Genomic DNA, 23,314 nt, shown 5'->3' on the forward strand with positions numbered 1-23,314 from the left:
AATAGTGGAGAAACATTTTCTTTTTCTAAAAGTACGAGTATTACAGGAATATTGTATAGAAAAATAACTAATATTTTGAACACTTACTATTTGTTAGCTACCATTCTAAATACTCTAAATTTTAACTTATTTAATTGTCAGAAGAATCCATTATTGCTGGTTTTTCTATTGACATTTGAAGAAACTAAAACAGCGAAGTTAAATACTTTGCCTGAGGCCACACATTTAGCAAGAGACCCAGGATTCAAACTCAGGCAGGGATTCTAGTGTCAGCAGTGTTCATGCAACTGCTTCCCAACCCTGAACAGGATTAATGGACATGTGTGGAGCACTAAGGGCATACTAACCATTCCCTCGGGCTGGCATTTTGCCTGACTTATAGGTAACCAAGACGTGGCGTCTGCCTCAAGGTTGTTACTATCTTCTGATTTGAAGAAGAGGCAAGTCTGTATGGTTTACTGATGTATCTCCATCGCTGAGCAGTGTCAGGCATATAGGAGGTACTTAATACAACTTTGTTAGGTTGAATCAATATAGGTTTTTAAAGGTTACTGTGGCTTATGAATTGTCAAGGCTGAACCATAATCAGTTAACAATAAAAGAGAATTTGAGCCTTCTAAAATGTAGTGGTCATAACTTGCTACCTTTAAAAACATCAGCGGGGAAAAAAACCGTGTTGAGCGGGTTGGATCACTGTTCTTACACACTGTGACATTTTAAAAACTCTTTCAAGTATTATGTGGGGCTCCCAGGCTCTTTTATGATTTATAAATCTATTATGCTTGTCACATGGAGATTTTCATGATGGAGAATCACAAGATGAACTCATTCAGGGTGTGATGTTGTGGAAGAAGGATTGGCAAAGTTGAGAGGGACGGAAAAAAGAAATGACTAATTTGTAGGTAGAGCATAGGACAAAAATAGGGTGGGGATTGGAAGCCAATTAGAAGGACACTGTATGGAAGCCAGTGTGAGGAGCAAGGACAGGCACTGAAGTAGAGGTATGAGAGGGGAGGGGACAAGCATGAGGAAGGGCGCACAGGGAGAATTAACAGGACCACTGACTGGACAGGAGGGTTGAAGGAAACAAAGGATGAAACAGCTTAGAGAAGTTTCAACATATAGTGTCCACTGATAACCTTAAGAACCTACTAACTTAACAACTTAAAGACTGTGGGCCTGTGGCTCTGAGGGAGAGGCCTATTAAGCTATCGTTTTAGGGTTGACTGAATTAAGATCAGAAAAGGGTTTTCAGACTACCTGCACCTGCCCCATGTTCTTAATTCTTTGGGACCATGAGTTCTATGTAGTATTTTGAGTGTTGAAACCATATGAATCAAGGAAGAGGGATTCTAGTGGCAGGAGGGCTGTTTGCTGTAGAGATGTAATCGAGGGTTCCAGGAATGTCAGAAGGTAGTGTATAACTTTGCCAGAAAATGGAAAAGTGAGACTCAAGCCCCACTTCTCATTACAGCATTTTACTGCCATCATCCTTTCAATAAAACTGCTACATTATGTACCTAGTGTCTGATTTGAACTTTGTGTTTATTCTGCATGAAAATGCACTGAGCCCGTTGATAACACTTTGGTGCTGCTGGGACAGAAAGTGGGTATTTTATGTGCTCTCTTTTCAAGCAAGATGGAAGAGCCTTATAAAAGTGGATTCCAAGGAATAACCCCGCATTTTAAAGATTTATAGAACAAGTGTCCACTTTCAGGTTCGTTTAAGTTTTATAAAACATTTCTGCTTCTGCCTTGCCATGTCAGCAAAAGATTCTGGGATTTAAATAAATAAAACCCGGTGCGATATAATAAAGTGCAAGAAAATATGCTGCATCTAATTACTACTGAAAGGGATACTGAGGCCTAAGTGATCTCCTTACTGATGTTTCTTGGACAGCATACAGCTTTAATTTTTAGACTCTGTGTTGTTTAAATAAGCTGAGGGGTTTGTGAGTTGGGGGATGCTGCGAAGTGTATCCACCAATAATAATGATCCCACTTCAGATCTGTACTTCTGTTTTAATGATAGGAAACAGGTGAGGGTGCAGAACAGAAATGTTAATAGTGCCTGAACTTCTTTCTTTCCTTAGGAGTTCTCAACCTAGTGAAATTGATGAGATTTTAAAAAATAAATACTTCTGAGCACATCCTGAGGTAAGATCTATTGTGGTGAGACAGAGAGCAGTAATGGGAGTCAGGAAAACCTGTGGACAGTAAAAAGCATTTACTAAGTGTATCCTGTGTTTACTCTGGTGGGTGTTTTAGTCAAAACAAAATAAGGTCTCTGCCAAGCTCAGAAGGTGTGTTTTCTCTGTTCTTATTTATTATTTTTGGTTTTCCCAGGGCCCAGAACACCCAACACTTTCGGAGCAAATGTCCATTGAACGGATGGGTTTAGGAAGAGACTCTGGAAAAACTACATGAGCAACCTTGATAAGTTACACTGTAATGAATGCTTTCATCACATCCTTCCATCTGGTCCATGTAGCTGGCCTTGGAAAATCACCCTATGGAGCTTATATTTTACTGGGGAGGTCAGATGTATTAGTCCATTTATATTGTTTATAGTAAAATACCTGAAACTAAGTAATTTGTAAAGAAACAGTATTTATTTCTTACAGTTTTGGAGGCTGGTAGACCCACAGTCCAGGGAACATATCTGGTGAGAGCCTTGTTGGTGGGTGATGACTCTCCACAGAGATGGAGGGCATCACATGGCAAAATGGCTGAGCAAGAGAAAGAGAGTAACTCCTCACTTGCTCTCTTTATAAAGCCATCAGAACTACAACCATGACCACCATTGAACCATCAATGGATTAATCCATTCATAAGGGCACAGTCCTCACAATCTAATCACCTCTTAAAGGCCCCACCTTTCTTTCTTTCTTTCTTTCTTTCTTTATTATTTTATTTTATTTTTTTACTTTTAGCTAAATGATTTTATTGCTTGAGTAAATAAATTTCTGCAACCAATGCAGAAGCTGGGGATGACTCATATTTCCAATTTGGGGGGAGGACTCGCTTGGTCTTATAATATCTAGCCAGTCGGTGAATTTGACTCTCAATCAGAATTAGACAGAATTTGGCATCTTTATCCTTTCTGTTCCTCTGAAGATCCTTTCGAACAGCAACCACTTTTTTAATTAAGTGGTAGAGATCCTCAGGAAGATCAGGGGCAAGTCCTTTGGACTTAAGGATTCTCAAGATTTTATTCCCTGTCACAAAGCGTACTTGCGCAACCCCATGTGAGTCCCTCAGGATCATACCGATTGTGAGGGAGTCAGGCCCTTTTTGGCCAGTTTGTAAAGGTGCTCCTTCATGTCATCATACATCAACTTCAGCTAGGTGGGGACGCTGTGGCGATAGGGCAGAGCTGAGTAGGACAGGTCCTTCCCTGGAGCATGCATGATGGCGGAGGTCATGCAGCAAAAAAAGCAGGACCCACCTTTCAATTTATCGTAGTAGGGTTTCACACCATCTTAACACTGTCGTGGGAATTAAGCTTCAACATTAGCTTTAAGGGGACAAACGTATCTCAACTATATCACCAGTTAAAAGAATAAATAAATGGATGAATGAATAAAAATTCTCTCTCATTCAATCCGTAGACACATTATCCTAAACTTGCTCATTAAGACTTGCTTAGCTATGCTTTTACACTGTTCCTATGCACTTTAATCATTTATTAATTATTCAACCTCCATATTGCTTTAGGTGAAAGGGAGACTTGAGATAAGTTTGGAATGCACTGTTTCTTTTTATTTTCTTAAACATCTATATGCAATCAGTTAGAAACTCTGCCCTACTGGTACTTCTGTTTCAATGGACATTTAAACTAAATTAAGCCACAGAGATCATCATTACAGTATCATCTTTAGGAAGCTGTTTGCGCAGAAAAGAGCATTTTCATTCAGTCCTATTGTCATCTTTGTGCCCTTATATTTGTATAGAGAAGGGAAGCATGTTGTTTATAAAACCTGGGTATGACTGTGCAAACCACCTTGATATTTGTGACAGAAATATTCTATAAGAATAAAGTTCACTATCCATCATCAAACTTATACCAAAGCCAGACTTCCCAACATGTATTAAATCTGTCTTTATTTTGGATCGTGGCATTTATGGATCAGTAGGAGTAGCTTATGTGATGTGAGAGCTCACTTATTTTATTCATTTAGCAAACATTTGTTAAACTCCTACTGTGTGTAATACACCACTGGGGAATAAAACTAAGGCACAGTCCCTGTTGTCAAGGAGTAGATGGTCTAGCATGCAAGTCCAACATGAAATAGCTGATAGAATTATGTAGTGATAGTCAAGGCAGAGGCAGTGGGCCTTGGAAGAAAAGGCTAAGAAGAAACAGTGGATGTGGAACAAGGCTGGCACCCGGTAGCCTCCACATTCCCCTGGGAATACTCATGTTAGAGGTAGAGGGGCCATTTTGAAATCTCATTTCAGGAGTAGGGAGGGGCCGTGCATTGAGAGGGAGAGGAGGAGTCAGTGTAGTTGACCCAGGCTCTGGCCTCTCCATTTTATCCTTCCCCAGGGACCCTAAAAATCAACAGTGACACCAGCTGAGTGAAGACAGACAGTAAAACACCTCACAATAGCTGCCTTAATTTGGATCCTTGCTAGCATATTTTAAGAACATAATGACATTTACTATTCGAATGACTAGATACCAAGCATAAATTGGAGTATTTTAGCCATATTATCATGTTTAACCTTCACCACTCTGTGAGATAGGTAGTATCTCACAAGGAGACTGAGGAATGAAGAAGTCATCCAGCTCATGAAAGGTGGAGACAGTGCAGTCAGGGATACAAGTCTACAATTATTTGACCGCAGCACCTTCACTTTTAACCACAAGGCAGTAATGCCTCCTTAAATACAGAATGCCCTTCCAAACATCCCAGCACAGAGACAAGACTTATTTTCATGTTAGAATAGCTTTGTCTTAGGTCTCTTTTTCCCTGATTATATCTTTTTTACATTTCACAGAATCTTGTTAGCTTTATTTAAGTATCATTATAAATGAAAGCATTTTAAATACTTGTGAATAAACAGTAAGGAAGTATGTGCACTGTGATCTTTTTTAGTCTATTTCATTATTTTTTAAAATTCTGGTTATAACCTGATAAATTGATTTGGTAGTTTGAAGCACCTTTGCTTGTTCTCTGACACCAAAAAAGCAAAACAAAACAAAACAAAAACCAGTATTTCTAACCACAGTGATTAAAACAGTGAAATCAGGCATTTTTATGTTGGAAATTTATAGGGTGTAAAAAAATGTATGTGACCAAATAAATATCCAAGGGCATGTCTAAAGTGAAGCACTGGTTTCCTGAAACATATCCATTATACATACAACCATGTCACAAAAAGAGATTATGCTCAGGAGAATTTATTATAATGTGTTTGTCCCTCCTCCCCCCAAGAATATTGCCCTATAGTTTATGAAGCATCCTCATAATGAAGTTATTTGTTTCAAATACTTGTTATGAAAAGGAAAGGTTCCCATGAACCCTGGAAAACTTATTCAGTCAGTGCAAGTGGGAAGAAATTGAATTATTTTGTATTTAGCATTTTAGTCCTGAAATTAGAAGGGACTTCAAACAACTGTTATAAATTTAAATGGTTATTTAGAGACTGAATTAATCTTTAGATCTAATTTGATTGTTTCATTTTAACATTTTGGCTTTATAAGATTTATGAGACCAGCAAAACTGGCCTGTACTTGTGCAAACTCTACCTGAGTTTGGGTGTTTTTCTTAAAGGAAAAAACAAAATTCTTTATAAGGACAATTTTTATATACACTATAGTGTATTTATGTAGGAGAGACATAAAATTCTAGATAAAATGAGCAGTATTTTGAATGGGTCAGTTGCTACATTTGCCGAATGTATTGGGAATGTCAGTTCAGTGGATGAGGTGGAAGAACAAGGCTAATCTTTCCTGTCAAGAAGGGCCTTTAAAGGCTGGCTGGTTAGCTCAGGTGGTTAGAGCATGATGTTATAACACCAAGGTCAAGGGTTCAGATCTCTGTACTGGCCAGCTGCCAAGAAAAGGCGGGGGGGAGAATTTATGATATGGTTTAACAACTTTCTGCAAAGCTATTGAATTTTTATCCCATACATTCTATACCTACTAGCTGCTAGAGTCCCAGATTTCTTCTTGTGGAGCACCAAGAAAAGGCGACCACTTACCTGTTAGCCTTATACCCAGGCAAAGGGTAGTCATAAAAAGATGACTTTGGTGACACTATCTGAATGCCTATTAGAAGTCAACTGTGTTGTTGCTGTTTCAATTTTATGGTCTCTTATTGGTGAGTATATACTTAAAATAAATGAGAATTAAGCACGTGTGTGTCATACTTTTTTCTTTTTTCTTTTTTTTTTTGGAGGGCCAAACCAAAGAAACAGGGCTGTTGATTGAGAGGGGCAGTCTAGTGCAGTGGTTCAAGATTATAGTTCCAGAGTCAGGCTGGCTGGATTTGAACCCCATCAGTGCTACTTATTCATTGGAAGACATTAGGCCAGTTGGTTACCCCTCAGTGCCTCTATTTCTTCATCCCTAGAAAAAAAGTACAATAGTAGAATCTGATTCCTGGGATTATTAAAAGGACTGATTGGGGAGTACATACAAAACACATAGAATAATGCCCTTCCCATGCTGAGTGCACAATAAATGGTAGCCATCATTAACATTTCTAAAATCTCAAACTGGAAGCCTCCAGCCACATCTGTTAAGCACAGGTTATATCATAGTGCAGGTGGGCTAGGCAAAAGGCACAATGCAACATAGGCATCAGTACTGAGGTAGGCATGAGTGATTATCAAGAGTCCATGCAGATAGGTTGTCCTGTCCCCAAGCAAAACTTGGGCATGGACACTGGCCTAGCCTGCATGTCTAGGCAGTCTGAGGCATTGTGTGCCAAGGTCATAGTAAGCTTGGCAGATGCTGGTACCAGGAACATACCTGTAGGAGTACCTCACAACAATAAGCATCCATGGAAGACTGTACAGGGACAGGTACTGCTGAATCCTAGTTCCACATATGTCCAGAGCTTAAATGATGGCTCAGAGCCCTAGTTTTCTTCATCCTTCCAGTCTAAGTACTTTGCACGGATAGCCTTTCTTTGACTTGATCCCTAACTCAGGCCCCACATGGGGGCCTCTCAGCAACATCTCCCTCTCCCCTTCCTGGCTTGAGTCAATTAGAGCCCATTCTGGAAGTGGCATTGGAGTAATCCCACAGAAATTGAAAGTGGAAGTAGGGATATTTCCCAAAGGAAAGTCAGGGTACTGTTTTACTAAGGAGATTAAAGGATGAGGTGACAGAAACAGCAGATGTCTGCATATCAGTGAGGGTGGAGCTGAGGTAGCTGGCTACTACACTCAGCATTGACTCAAAAAAGGCAGCCCTAGGTTTGCAGGTGAGGCCAATTCACAGCTCAAATCAGAGGCTGAGGCAGGCAGAGTGGAAAGAAAATACATGGTAGAAAGAAAAAATATTCATTGGATATCTGTTCTGTGCCAGAGTCTTTACTTCTGTGGTCTGATTTAAGGCTTGCCACACCCAAAGTGGAATTGGAAGGTTTAAAGCATTTGGAAATTAAAATAAAGATAAATCTGGAATCAGAGTCAGCTACTATAGGGAGAGCTTTGGGTGACCACAGAGCCAATGGAGGAAGCAGGCTTCTTAGAGGGGAAATGGGTTGTGGAAGGGCTGGGTGTGTGCAGGCACATTGTAAGGGGCTGCATAGAGTTCTAGAAAGGAAATTCTCCTGTGTGACCTAGGTGTGAAGTGATGGAGCGTTTTCGTTGTTTGGGAAACAGTGAAGCCAACCAACCATGCCACAGTCCTGATCTTGCAGTGCACACATCTTATTTTTCAACAAGGAAAACCCTTTGAAAGAGATAAATGTGAATTCTGTGTGCTGTGTATATATTTGTGCCGCATTTAATTTCATTAGCTATAATATCACGTGGCTGTGCTTATTTAACTGCTTAGACCAGATGGTAATGCCTTTTGAAGAAAAATGATTACATGATATAATTGAACATGTCCTGTTGACAGAGTTACAACAACCCATTTTCCCAATTAAATACAGGTGATTCAATAAAATGAACACAGATTCTATTACTCCTCCACCATTCTTAGCTCAAAACGTAAAAGAGAGAACATGTGCTTCAGAAGGAGGAAATTGCACAGTTGTGTTATCTCCAGTAGGGGACAGGAATAAAGGCAGGCCTTCTCCTCCCACCCAGGATGAAAGAGGAGCTATCTGTTGATGCCTGGATTTGATCAAGAACCAAGGGGAGAGGCCTTGGCTTTCTCATAAGTGATGACCAGTCCAGACATGAACATTATTAAAACTAGGCAATACGTTTTGAAAAAATGACATAAAAAAATTTGGCTTCTGAGTGGAATTAAATAATGGTGGAAACAGTATCTCGATTCTGAGCAGACAAGGGTCTTGGGTTTTATGAATGTTTTCAGTCAGTACTACACAAATATGCTGGCCAAGTTAATATAGAGAACAAACATCTGATAAAGTTGTCGCTGAAAATAATTTTGTGTTTATTTTTTTTTAAATTAACTGTAGATTCCTCTAGGCCTCCCTGATCTTGTGTATATTGTCTATGAAATGTATGGGTTTGGTGTGGTATAAGAACGTAAGCCATTCTCTGCACTAGAACTTTTCAGGAAGATCACCAGATATGAGAAAGTCTCATGCAGGAGATGTTTGGGAAATGGCACCTTGCGTGTAGAGGGACTGAAAGAAGGCAGTTGCTATGTGTGTATTTTTTCTTAGCAATCTTCACGTTGTATAAGTAAAGATTTGCAAGTATTCTCTCCCCTTGCTCATGTAGAAGTTGTGAATTTTAGAGATGAAAAGACCCTAAAGTCCACTCAGGCTCAGCTTCTCATTTTCCAGAAGAGGAAAATAAGGCCCAGAGAGGAAAACCCACACAGATCAAGAGAGATATGCCCAATTGTCCCTTCTCTCATTGCTATATTTTGCCCCTAGTTCAGTGCTAAAGGGCTGTGGTGACAAGCAGAAAGGAAAGGGAGGTTGGGACATGAACATGTAAGGTTTACCCTGTCCACATTGAGAGTCATCCAGAGCAGCTTCACTTTTGTCTGTTTTATATATTGGGCACCCATATAAGAAATTATCTTAAATATTTTTTCTCATGTAAAAAAGTACTGAGTTTAAAACCCACTGTCTTCAACCATAGGAATTCCTAGGAGGGGCGGTAGAATTATATATATGCCTCTCCCTCTTTACTGCTATCCAGTGTGTCTTAGACATGGACTTCATTATAGCTAGTCATGACAAAGAAGTAAAGCTGGACCCAGTCATCTCAGAATATATTCAAAAGGTACAATAAGAAAATATTTTAGGATGATTGAGAGTTTAGACAGTGCAGAACGTGTTTACTCCAACCCCAGCCCCAATTAGATTCTGAAAAGTTAGAGTTAGAAATCAGAGTCTTGGATGTTAATCCCTCTCTCTGCAAGGCAATTGCTGTTTGACCTTACACATTGCCTGTAGACAAGTTCAGAGAACCATCAGACCTGAGAAAGGGAGCAGGAAAAGCTGGCAAGCCTGGTCAAGCTGCTGCAGGATGAATCCAGCCAGCTGGAGGCAGGCATTCCACTCTGAGCCCCCTCCAGCACCAGCCATCTGCCTGCATCTACCTATACCTCTGGCCTCAGCGCTGCAGCATCTTCTTTGATGCCTTGGAAATCTAACTGTTCATTTTGCACTTGCTTTGTGTTCGATTCATTCAGTCAGCAAATCTTCAGCTTCTCTTTCTCTTTTTGCCCTGCTGGTGGGGGCCAGCCACAAGGTCAGCACAGCAGGCTGAGCCTAGAGAGGCAATCACAGCCCCAGAATGAACTCCTTTGTTCCTGAAAGGGCCTTCCTAGGAGGCTCCCCAGGGGCTGCTGATCTGCTCTCCCCAGGCTTCATGATTGCCTCTCCACCCATCCCCAGAGGGATCTGATTGCTGCTGCTATCCCTAGGGCCTTTTCTGAGCCTTTACCCACTTTCAGCCTGTCTCCTAAAGGCCTGATTGGCCCTCTGTATGCTTCCCAGGGCAGCCCCTCTTCAGCTGCCTCGGCCACCTAGTCTCTGCCTCATGAGTTTCTGGTTTTTCCTTACTCTGCAAGTTTTCCTTTATACACATGCACATGCACCACCTTGAAAACCCCTCTGGATCTTTCCTTCAGTACTGCTTAACAGCATTCCCTCCTTCTAAACCTAACTTCCCGGCGACCTCTGACTCTCAGTGACACAGACAATCAGCGTACACCTGGAGACGAGCCAGCCTGGGCCATGGTTGGCCATGCTGCTTCATTTGGTTCACCCCAGGCTGACTGGAGAGGCAAGAGGCCCAGGTACTGTATGTGTCTTGGGTCACCTCTCTGATTACTTCAGTGTAGGGCCCATGGTCACTTCTAAGAGATCAAATCTGTTTTACTCTAGGTGCTTTCTTTGAGCAAGGTTGGATTTTTTTCTCCCTTGACATTGGGGTGGCAGCAGTGAGGAGACATTGAGTCCTCAAGTCACATTGGCACACCTGCTGAGGCCTTTAAACAATCTCATCATCAGAGTGCTTGGTAAACTGTAAAAACATCATCACAGAAGGCAGTGGGCATGAAACGCATGGCTCTGTGCTCAGTTCTTAGAATAAAGGGGACATTCATAGGCTTCCAAATGGAGCCCTTTATGTTTCTAGTCCTGTGTCTTCCCACCTTCTGAAAGTACTACTTGTTTGCTCAATTTGTCTAAAGGACACTGCCTTTTGGAATAATCTTAAGAGCTTCTCTTCAAAGTGCCTTCTGCATCAGTTTTGGAGGAGGTGGTTATCGTGGAAAAAGAACTGAAAGAACATTCTTCAGATGTGGCATTGTACAGATTTGCTCTCCTGAAGAAATTTGCCTTGGGAATAATACTTCTAACATGGATGGGGACTGGGTATTTAGGGGTTGGCAGCAGGTAGCTTGTAGCATTTTCTCAGAGTTTTCTGCAATCTCTGCTTCTTCATTTGAGATGTTCCTTTCTGACCAAGATGCATAGTTAGTGCAGGAGTATCCTGTAATTATGGTTTTGGATGTCCTGGGCATCATACTATGTCCTTCAAATTTCAGTAAAGGTGTGGTTTGTCTAAGCCATCTTCCTGAAAGAATCTCTTCTATTCCCCATCCCCTCCTTAGATGCCCTGTTTTTGTAATATTTTCTTGACTGAATTGCATTTGTCATGTAAAATTTATAATTTTCTTTTTTTTTTTTTTTTATCACTACTCAGATCCACGTGGTCATCAGCGTAGGATTACTATGATAATGTCTTTCCCGCCTAAAGTAAGGACACTTGATATTTAGCTGGCCTCTGCAGCCTTGGTAGAGATGTGTGGTTCCTTTTAGGCCTTCCTAAATATTGAGAAGAGCTCCCTCAATTAGATCCATGGGCCCCTGGTCCCAGCCACTGAAGACAGCAGTGCATCATTTGTGCCTCGATATCTGATGATGGAGAGAAGTTCCACTTTAGGCTTCTTATTGGACAAACTAACAGCAGGACCTTCTAATAGATTAGATTTTTAAAAATAGACGTATATTTTCTACTCCTGAGAATATGATGATGGCTTTTGGGTAGGGAAACTAAAATACGGTGTGTTGTTTTTTAAGATCACACTGAAAGTTCATATCACAATCACTTGTATAACTTTTTATGTGTTCCTGTTGGATTAAGCCAGTGGGCCAGATTCTTCGTGTTCAGAAGGGGTAAAAATTGCAGACCCTGCCCTCAAGGAGTTTCTGTGAAAGAGAGCAAATAATATAAGTAAAATTAACCACATTCAGAAGTAAAGAATAAGTTTAAACCACTAGTGTGTGATATAAGATTTCAGAGATTGAGAAATTATTTTTTTTTTTAAATAGTTTATTGAGGTAAAATTCACATAATACAAAACTTACCATTTTAAAGTGGGATTTATTACATCCACAATGTTGTGCAACCAGCACCTCTATCTAGTTCCAAAGTATTTCCATCACTCCAAAGTAAAACCCATTACCTATTAAGTAATCTGTACCTATCCTTCCCTCCCCGTTGCCCCAAGCCCCTGGCAGCCTCTGATATATGTTCTGTGTCTAAAGATTTATCTATTTTGGAATCATACAACATGTGTAACCTTTTTTGTCTGGCTTCTTTCATTTAACATAATGTTTCAGAGGTTTACCCATGTTATTCATTCCTTTTTATAGCTGAATAATATTCCAGTGTACATATATAACAAAATTTGTTTATCCATACATGCACTGATAGACATTTTGGCTGTTTTCACCTTTTAGCTATTGTGAATAGTACTGCTTTTTTTGAACAGGTGCTTTATTGTGTACCTTTTTCAGTTCTTTTGGGTATATACCTAGGAATGGAATTGTGGGGTGATATGTTAATTCTTTGTTTAACTTTTTCAGGATTGCCAACTTGTTTTCTAGAGTGGCTGAATCATTTTGAATTCCCACCAGCAATGTATGAGGGTTCCAATTTTTTTTTTTTTTTTTTTTTTTTTTTTTTTGTCTTTTTCATGACCGGTACTCAGCCAGTGAGTGCACCGGCCATTCCTATATAGGATCTGAACCCGCGGCGGGAGCGTCGCTGCGCTCCCAGCGCCGCACTCTCCCGAGTGCGCCACGGGCTCGGCCTATGAGGGTTCCAATTTTCCACATCACCTCTAACACTTGCTGTTTTCCAGGTGTTTTTTTTAATAGCCTCCCTAGTAGGTATGAAGTGGTACCCCATTGTGGGTTTGATTTGTATTTCCCTGACTAATGATGTTTGAGCATCTTTTCATGTGTTTGTTGGTCATTTATATGTCTTCTTTAGAGAAATGTCTATTCAAGTCCTTTGCCCATTTTTGAATTAGGTTGTTTATCTTTTTGTTGTTGAATTGTAAGTGTTTTTTATGTATTCTTGATACTAGACCTTTATCAGATGTATGATTTGCAAATATTTTCTCCCCATTCTCTAGGTTATCTTTTTTCTTTCTTGGTAATAACCTTTGCGGCATAACGTTTTTAATTTGATGAAGTCTGTCTGAGTCCATTTATGCTGCTATAACAAAATACTTGGGACTGGGTAATTTATAAACAATAGAAATTTATTTCTGACAGTTATGGAGGCTGAGAAGTCCAGGATCAAGTTTCCAGTAGATTCGGTGTCTGGTGAAGGCTTCTCTCTCTGCTTCAGGATTGCACTTTGTTGCTGTGTCCTCATGTGGTAGAAGAGCAGCAAACAAAAAGGCTGAACTCTGTGTGGAGCCTCTTTCATAAAGGCCTTAATCCCATTTATGAGGGAGCAGCTCTTATGACCTAATCACCTCCTAAGGCTTCACCTCTTAATACCATTGCATTGGATATTAAATTTCAACATGAATTTTGGGGGATACATATAGACCGTAGCAAATTCCAGTTCATATATTTTTTTCTTCTGTTGCTTGTGTTTTTGATATTATATATAAGAACCCATTGCCAAATCCAAGTTTATGAAGGTTTATCCCTATATTTTCTTCTAAGAGTTTTTTTTTTAGGTCTTATATTTAGGCTCTTGATCCATTTTGGTTAATTTTTATACATGGTTTGAGGTAGGGATCCAACTGCATTCTTTTGTATGTGGCTATCCACTTGTTCCAGCACCATTTGTTGAGGAGATTATTCTTTCTCCATTGAATGATCTAAGCACCCTTGTTGAAAATCAACTGGCCATAGACATATGGGTTTATTTCTGAACTGTCAATTCTATTTCATTGTTCTATATGTCTGTCCTTATGCCAGTACCACACCATTTTGATTACTATAGCTTTGTAGTAAGTTTTAAAGTCGAGAAGTGTGAATTCTCCAACATTGTTCTTCTTTTTCAAGATTGTATTGGCTATTCAGAGTAATTTTATACAAATTTCAGGGTCAGCTCTTCCATTTCTGCCAAAAAGCCATTAGAATTTTGATAGAGATTACACTGAATCTGTAGATCTCTTTGGGTAGTATTGACATCTTAACAGTATTAAGTCTTCCAATCCATGGACAGAGAGTGTCTTTCTATTTATTTTGGTCTACTTTAATTTCTTTCAGCAATGTATATTTTATAGATTTTAGCATAGAAGTCTTTTACCTCTTTGGTGAAATTGTTTCTTATGTATTGTATCCTTTTGGGTGCTATTGTAAATTGAATTATTTTCTTAATTTCCTTTTTGGATTGTTCATTTCTGGTGTATAGAAATACAGCTGATTTTTGTGTGCTAATCTTGAACCTTGCAACTTTGCTGAATTTATTTTATTAGGTTTAGATTTTCAGTACATAGAATATCATCTGCAAATAGAGATGCAATTTATTTCTTTTTCTTGCCTAATTGCTCTGGCTAGAACTTCCATGACAATGTTGAATAGCAGTAGGGAAAGCGGGCATCCTTGCCTTGTTCGTGATCTTAGGGAGATAAGTGTTCAGTTTTTTACCATTGAATACAATGATAGCTGCAGGTTTTTCATAAATGTTCTCTATTATGTTGAGGTAGTACCCTTCTATTACCAGTTTTGTATTTTTTTTTTTTTATCATGAAAGGGTATTGGATTTTGTCAAATGCTTTTCCTGCATCATTTGATATGGTCATGTGGTGAGTAGAATCTTAAAGAAAGAAGAGGATTGATATAGATACAGAGAAATATGGACTCTGGAGAAGTAAGTAGCCAAAGTACAGTGGCAAGAACATGACTAGTATTTGTAGAGATTAGTGCACCATGTAAGTCACTATAAGAGAGTATGGCGGAGGCGGAGGACTAAATGAACAAGGCTGGAAAGGGGAGGACCTCGATTGCCAGATGGCCTCTATCGAGTCACTATTCTGGAGTTCCTCACAGTTTCTGAACCCAGTCAAACTAGGAGTTGTGCTCTTTGCTCATTTTTAGCTGTTTCTGTGTTTCCACTTCTTCTGTTGACTTTCACACCTGCCTAACAGTCTTTCCATTTTAATTTTTGTAAGTGTCATGTGAAACAAAGTAATGGACTTATTTGATACCATGTGATGAATCCTACAATTTTTAAAATTTGGGAATGAACACAAAATTAAGAAGTGAGCCAGCCAGCAATTTTGCTGGTTCATTTCTAGTTATGTACAGAGACGGGCCTGATAACCAGCCAGCAGATTGTGTCAGGCCTATAAATTAGACTGGAGGTAAGAATTAACTGCACACTTCTAGTTCCTGGGCCAAGGTTCCCGAGATTTCTGCTAGCCCTCTTCTAGACAGCAGCTTGGAATCTCAGCTGTCCTTCTTATCGGGGAGACAGATGGAACCGCAGGGGTTTCCTGTTTAGGCATCTCAGAATTCAAAATTGTTATGATGTGTGAGCTTTGAAAATGCCACGCTTCAGGGAAGCTGAATTTTTGCTTCTCAGACTCTTATATTGAGCATGCATCTTTTCTATCTTTGTGGCGATAATTTTTGTTACATGTGTCCCTGGGTCCTTACTTAGAATCTCAACAGAGGGTGGATCCTGGCTCTGCTGGAAGCAGGACTCTGTTAGGTATGTGCAAGGACCTGCCTGGCTGCCAACTCTCTCCTGCCCAATTCTCAGGCCAGCCCTGTTCCCCTCCCCACTCTTTTTCTAGTTAGTCCTCTCCTCCAAAAGGCAGTCATTTCATGGGATTCTGCTCCATCCAATAAGCAGACCCTGACCTAAGGACCAGCAAATCTGTGTCAGTGGCCAAGCATATCAGGGCTGTGACTATTTAGCTCTTTACCCAGGAGCCCCTGTCCTTTCTAGAGACCTTCTAGCAAACTATTAACCTAAGTGCTCAGGCAGAGGAGCCCCGGAGTACCTGGTGCAAATGTTAATAGCTTCTTCATTAGGGTACTTCATCACAGAATTACAGCTGTCAGTATCAAGAGGTGACAGTGAGGCATCTCTTGGATAAGAAGACATGGAGATCTACGGAGATCAGAAATGAAAAGATGGGTATGATTCGGTCATCAAAAAGCTATCTGACTGCTAAGTTTTAGCCAACAGCAGGTGTGGCTGCATGGAAAAGGCATAGATCCATCGTTGCATGGCCATTATTCCTTATCACTGTCCTCAAGCAGTATTAACGAAGAAGCCAATTGTACCTGACGCAGTGCCAGTCCCTGCATGCAGTTATGCAAAAACGCTTCCACAGTTAAATTGAGTATGGATGTGTAAAGTGATTAACCAAGATTTGACAGTTAATGCAGTTCTTTAATTGCAGCAGGCATCTGAAGTAAGTAAGCCAGTAACTTTTAAGAAAGCCCAGAACTAAAAAGTCTAAAGTTTGGAAACAAATAGTGATCTTTCACATTACAAAAATAGATCTTTCTGAAAAGATTCACAATCTTTTATGCCGGAACATCGAATATAGATTTTATTTTTCTTTTATAAAAAATTGGCTTGTTCACCATTAGGAAAGTCATGCATGTTAGTTGTTAAAAAAAAAAAAATAGAGCAATAAAGAAAAAGCATCCAAACTATAAAGCAAAAGCCACTGACCTACTGCCGTCCACCAACCCCCCATGCTTCTATTCTTACAGGATAGCTATTTTTAACATTCCTGCGTGGCCTTCACATCCCTTTTTAAAGTACATATGTAGGTGTGTGTGTGTTAAATGATCATTTTAAAATTTATATTGATAAATGCGTATGTTTTCTATAATTGGCTTTGCCCACATGTAAGGGGATTGTTGCTTAAGTATGCTCCCTTGGCTTTTAGAATATAAAAGGTGACAGCCTTGTGCCTTGGTTCTGCTCACTGCAGCAGTAGTAAGCTTACTGCTTACTACTTTTAACTTTACATTTTAGACTTATTTTTACTGGTTCTTCTGCCACAACAAGTTAGCCATCGTGTGTACATATTCAGGATCCTTTTATTTTGGGTGAAATGATTATTTCCACTGATTGCCCATTTCGCTAAGAATATTTTTAGCAGAGGCAGAGCTGTGAAACTACTCAGCACCAAGACTGCCTCTGGATTTTTCAGGGATGCTTAGGTCTTAGGCTTTAACTGTTAATTGCATTAGCTTTACAATAACTTTTTTTCTAATCGATAGGTGTGTGTATGACCCATCAAGATGCTGTATGCTCAGTAAAATATAAATATATTCCCTTCCACCACCTTTCCTTTATCTGCCTTGGTTTCTTCTGTCTTTGGTCTTGATTTGTTTTTAAGTTTGTGGCTTGTTCTTTGACATAGTAAACCTCTGTCATTGACTGTGGTGTTGCTACTGGTTCTGATATCCAGTCCTCGAAGACTTAAAACTCAGCAGACATGCACAGGGTGAACCCCTGCATTTTCTCAAGTCTGCCTTCTTCTCCAGGAACTGAATTTTTCATGCAGTAATTAAAATTTGTAGGTCAAGCCTCCCATGGTACCGTTTGCTGCTAATATGGGAAAGCAGGCATCAGATTCGCTTATGCCGCTCTTCACTGAGCTGAGACTTAAAGGATGAAGGGTGACATTTTCCCCCATTTTGTAAATTAATGCCATTGATCTGCCTCACAAGAACAAAGTTAGGCTTCAAAATACCAAATGATAAAGAGATTAAGACTTTAAATGGCTTTCCAAAAGGCAACCTCTATTGTAAGGCTCCAAGCCGACTATTGAACTTTCAATTAGAATTTCTAATAGGCTATTGACTTAAATGGATAAAATGTTGCAAGTGATAGCTTTCAAGATGACAAAGATTGCTTCTTATGTTCTGGAATATAACTTTATGTAGCGTATACTGTTCTAGAGGTTGAATAATAATAAACTGGCCTCCCTTTGTACAGTGTTTGCTGCATCTATGCTATAGTTTTCTCAAAGGTGGATAAATGCATTTTCTTTAAAAAAGTATATTTTTGAAAGTTTCTTTTTTTGTGTTTGCTGAACATGGCTCCATGAAACCTTTCATGGATGGAAGTCCCTTCAGTCTTTGGCATGGCGGCATTATTCTGTTATGAAAAGCAGACCATGTAGTATGTGTTTCTGAGTGCACACACGTGTTCATGCATGCTTGCATGTGTGTCCCCAGTTGGGACACCAGCAGATGTGTTGTCTGTCATTGCCATGAGGATCAGTCCTTGGTGCCTTGCTCTCTGCCTCAGTTTACTCTTCCTGGAAGCTATCATTCCCCTCCACAATGAGCTTCCAGAGTAGTGTGACTCAATCTAGGCCTTGTTATGAAACACTAGCTCTAATACATTTTTAAATACTAATTTTTCAAAGACCAGCTACCTCTTCTAGGATAAAGGGTTAATATTATGCTTATGTTACAGTGCATTAAAAACTCTAATTAAAACAGCATTACATTCCCATCTGCCAATCTCCAGTAATCTTCTTTAATTGCAGTAATTAAACTATATTTACATGTTCAGAATACTTGTAATTTAGCAAATTGCACTCTCTGCTCTACATTTAATCAAACAACCAGTTCCAGTATATTTAGTGTGGAAAGAAGTAATTTCAATGTTTTGATTACTATAGCAGATTTGACAGAGTAAGTGCCCCTCTAGTAGAGGGCTTGAAAGGGAAGGCAAACATGAAATATAGTCATGGTTTTGATTGTCATATGAATGCCTAATTACATGTTGGAGGATTAACTATTAAAGGGTATCGTGGTTGCACTTGATGTTTAGACACAGCTGATATTACAAATAGCATAGACTGTCTTTTAGGGAAATTTGAAAAAAGGGGCAAGGTTTTCTCTTTAAAGATTGTGAGATCATTGGAAAATTTAGAGAAATTTATTGAACTGTATAATTGCTATGGTGTCTTCTACCTGTGATCTCAAAGGCTGCCATGCAAGATGGTTACTTTGGTCTTCCCAATTAAAGTCCAGAAGAAATTCAGTGATAAACAACAGAGGGAAATGTTAATGATAATACCAATTCAAGAATGAGGCTCTCCTCATTTCTGTATCTTACGTTGTGTCCAAGTTGGCTCTGGAGAGGACATGGGGTTTCCTGGAAAGGACACAACAGTAGAAGTCAGGCCTTTTTATCCTACTTATTTTTGCCACTTCTCTCTACCAGGCTGTTCCACCAACCCTGTTTCCTTAGCCTTATCTGTTTCTTAGTTTCCTCATTTTAAAAACAAAAGTAATAATATTGTGAATATTGATTAGATTCAAAGCAGCAATCTCTTAATCATCTTAAGACTATTTTCTAAATATTTCTCTTTATTGTTATTATCTACTTGAACCAATGTCATAGTTTCTGGTTTTTTATCTATATAAATTTGACTGGGATATTGGGTATTGCTGACAAATTTCTGTTTTCCAAAATAACATAATAGAATTTGAAGTAATAGTCTCTCTTCCAGTAGCATTTTTTTTTTCTAATTATGTGATGTTAACAGTATTTTCTAGAACTTGTATCTCTTTTCACTTCTGGACCATCTATTGTATTAATAAGGATTATGCATCAATGAAAACAAAAAGATAGTCCAGCACTCCTGTTGAATGCCAGTGTTAAACCTTGCTTCTTGATCATGTGAAAAGGGCAAAGCTACTGAATTGTTAAAAATAATGTGGGGGAATAAGGATATAAGATTTTCTTCATGGTTCAGTTAGTAGCTTGCTATGATATTGAGCAAAATATTTCACTTCTGTAAGTAATTTGTTAGAGGTGAGGTAGAGAATAGGGCCTGGATTTTTTTGATTCGTAAAGAAGTCATGATGAGAAATCTTGAAATAAAATAAGTATTGAACTTTGGACTGTTGCAGGAAGAACCATTCATTTAAAATCCAGACCTGTTTTTTTTTTTTTTTTTTTTTTTTTTACATTAGTGAAATTTTAAGTTCTGAAAAAGGTCTTAATACCTTTTTTCTTCTTTCTGCTTACTTACAAAGAAATTCTGATTAATTTATGATGGCAGCCTTTAAAAATATATTGGACAAAATTAAGCCTTATGTGGTGAAGTTCAAAGCAAAATACTGCAGATATGCTGCGCTAAGGAGGTTTGAGAGTGCCAGAAACACTGAAAGGAAAAGAGAAGCAATTTGAAGTGGAGGACAAGGTGGGCCAGGGTTGAAATTCCAGCTCTGTCACTCAGCTGTTTAATCCCAAACAAACTACCTGAGCCTCTGATGTCTCATCTGCAAAATAGGGATAATAATACTGTATATACATGAGTACTGCACTATCAGTTTTTCTCTCCTATATAATCTGTGTCCATTTACGGAGACACACACACACACACACACACACACACACACACACACACACACACACACACACACACACACACACACACACACACACACACACACACACACACACACACACACACACACACACACACACACACACACACACACACACACACTACGTGTTAACTTAAGAGCCTTTTGAATGAGAAAGGATTTTAACACAAATACCAGTACAAAAATTTTTAACAATGCAGCATAAATGTCGAGAAATATGCATAAGGGATACAGTGTACCTAGAAACTATAATCTCCAGATTTTTTCTCAAGTCTTATTATAACCATTTGTTTTAGTACTTTGCCCTAACAATTCTTTTCTGAAAGGATATAATGGAAGGATTTGAATCTCGTTACTTATTTCACACTCTCTGCTTAGAGGTGCTAATGAGTAGCAGAATATCTCCAAAGATGGTCCTTAGTCCAAACACCATTGAGTCAAGTTGTGGGTAATTAAGAATAGACTGTACAAAATATACCTATGTGGCAGCTAGCATCTCTGCTTTCCAGGGGTTTCTGGGGAAGGTGAGTTCAATTCCCATGTTGGTCCTCATTGGAAATTTAGGCATTAAGGTCAGCATCCTCACTCAGTATACTTGAACATGTAAATCTTTTCCTGAAAACTTCTTACCTTGGGGTAGGGAATGGGGAACACGGATGCAGAGAGAATCTCTAATATTTTGTCCCAAAGATATAAATTTTGCCATTTACATTTCAGCTAGTTTCACACATTATATTGCAGCATGCAGAATTTTGGTGCCTGCCGAGAGGACTGCAAACTTTTTCAAAAAGTACTTTTTTCGGTATAGGAAAGGTTTTGAACTACAGTCACATTTCTTCAATAAGAGTTTTTTAAATGTCCAAGCGGTTTTAATATGTATGTCATAAGAAACTCAAAACCCTCCTCTGAACTTACACTTCTAAGAAAGCTTTATAACAGCCATCATCCTAGTAATAAGGCTAAATTCCTCTTTACTGATGTTTACTTATACTGTACAATGTTTACTGTATAATGAGTTTGTTGTATAATAAGGAACTCCGATTTACTAGCTCTTCATTATTCTCATTCTATCAACTACCTGATAAATGCTACAACCCTTGGCAGGGACGTGAGTCTCGGTCAGGTGATATCATTGCTTTTTAATGAACTCTTCTTCCCAGGGTAACAACATTACATGTGGAATTCTTTATCCTGCATTATTAATGGGTCTGAGAATAAAAGGCACAAAGGCACTGAGAAGGTTGGGCTGAAAAATGGGGCAGAATTCATTACCAGTTCAATGTATTGCTAGTTAACAGTCTTTAATCTGTCATATTTACCCTTCTGAAACAGTGAGAAATCATGGGTGGAGCCACCGTGAACTATAGCCTGTATGGGCATTTTGTAAATGTTGCCTTAGTTATTTAATGCCCAGCCTGATTCCTGGAATTTAATGCAGGTGACAGCTTTCTCAGAGGGGGCATGAAAAAAAATGTGATATTTTACAACCTGAGAAGTTAAGCACTGAGATAGTTAGGACCCAGCTCTCATTAGCTGAATGGTAGATTTTTCTAATTAGTTCTTTACAGTGCAATTAGCACGAAAGAGTCTAATCACCTCATGTGAAACCAATCTAATGCTTGAAAAAGAATGCCCTTGGCTTCTCTTTCAGATTGCAGCTTAGGATTTTCAGTGTGCCTCCTTAAAGAATGGACTTTGTTAGTGAGTGTTTATTTAAAACATGAACACAGATTTGTAGAAAGGGCAAGAAATCCACAACTTGTTGACTTGAGGTGCAAGTTTAGCTGGATAAAGTGCCTAGAAATATTCGTTAATTGGCAGTTATCAGTGTATCATGTCAACTGAAGAGTCTGTTTTCCTTGATTTCTTTCATTTTGAAGTGGGAGGCTTGGGCCTGGTACAGCTACAGTTCAGCATGGCTGCCCCTCCTGAGGACATGAAACATACTGCGCTTTCAAATCAAAACGCTTTTGGGGCCTGTAGCTATAGGGCTCCATTTCTCAAGCCTCTGCAGTGCCCAGATTCCCCATCAGTTTTTGCTAATCTCTGCATTCAGTACTTTGTCTCTCCTCCCTTTCTCTGCCTTGGAGTTCATCTGCAGGCGCCGTGTTCATTTTTGAACTATTCTCAAATTTCTAGTGCCCATCGATCACTTCACATTTCTTAAGTGAGCCAACTCTGGGTATCTCAGCTGATAATGTTCATTTTTAACTGGAAAGGAAATTGTAATGACAGCATCTGGTCCTGTAGCATATGAAATGTTTCCTCTTTTGGGGAACTCACTTGCTTCTGAGAAGATGGATGAGAAAATGTGGAGTATTTATTTTTTATCAACAAGGGGCAAAAGGAGCATCCTTGCTCACCAGACTCTAGAGGCTAAGAACATGTGAGTTTCCACTATCCATATTATCACTGCCAATTGGACTTCTTGTGATGATGGGGATATTCTACATCTACACTGTCCAATACAGTAGGCACTAGCCTTTGTGTCTGTAGAGCACTTATAAGCGATTAGGGAGACTGAGGAACTAATTTTTAAAATTTTATTTAATATTAATTAGTTTAAATAGACTCATGTGGCTAGTGGCTACCATATTGAAGAGGGCAGGTCTAGATCTCTTCTACCATGTAACCACCCTGCCTTTGCTGACACGTAGTTGCATCCTTACCAACGGAAAACATGCTGCCCTCTTCTGTCTCTTGCTATCCATTTTCTTCAGCCTTGCTTTAAAAGCAGTCAGGCTTTCACCAGTGCTATTAGGACTTCAGCACAAGACATTCTCTTGCCTTGTGTTGTCTGTAGATCATTCTGTATTCTACCAAGCCAGTGTTTTGTTTCAAAGTTAGAAAAGACCTTATAATTTTTTAAATAGTCAAAATACTTGTTTGTTTCTAAGAGGAGAGGTGGGCAGAATCAGTCAATTTAAGCTCATTTATGGAATCTTCCAAATCTCAAAGGTAGGCTACCTCTCCAAACAGCTAGATTAATAGATGCAAATGGCCTCTACAAACTCCCTGTGACATTTTAATTACAGTGAATTAAAGCAAACAAAAAT

The 23,314-nt window shown here is 39.2% G+C and overlaps 1 protein-coding gene and 1 pseudogene across 2 annotated transcripts in view; one reads left to right on the top strand and one right to left on the bottom strand.

Annotated features, from left to right (window-relative positions):
- Positions 1–23,314, top strand: part of AUTS2 (activator of transcription and developmental regulator AUTS2) — a 1,156,454-nt gene that overhangs the window by 727,644 nt on the left and 405,496 nt on the right. The gene's annotated exons all lie outside the window — the stretch shown is intronic.
- Positions 2,944–3,410, bottom strand: LOC134371680 (small ribosomal subunit protein uS15-like; annotated as a pseudogene).

The sequence above is a fragment of the Cynocephalus volans genome, chromosome 3 (assembly GCF_027409185.1).
Source record: "Cynocephalus volans isolate mCynVol1 chromosome 3, mCynVol1.pri, whole genome shotgun sequence".
Lineage (NCBI taxonomy): Eukaryota > Metazoa > Chordata > Mammalia > Dermoptera > Cynocephalidae > Cynocephalus > Cynocephalus volans.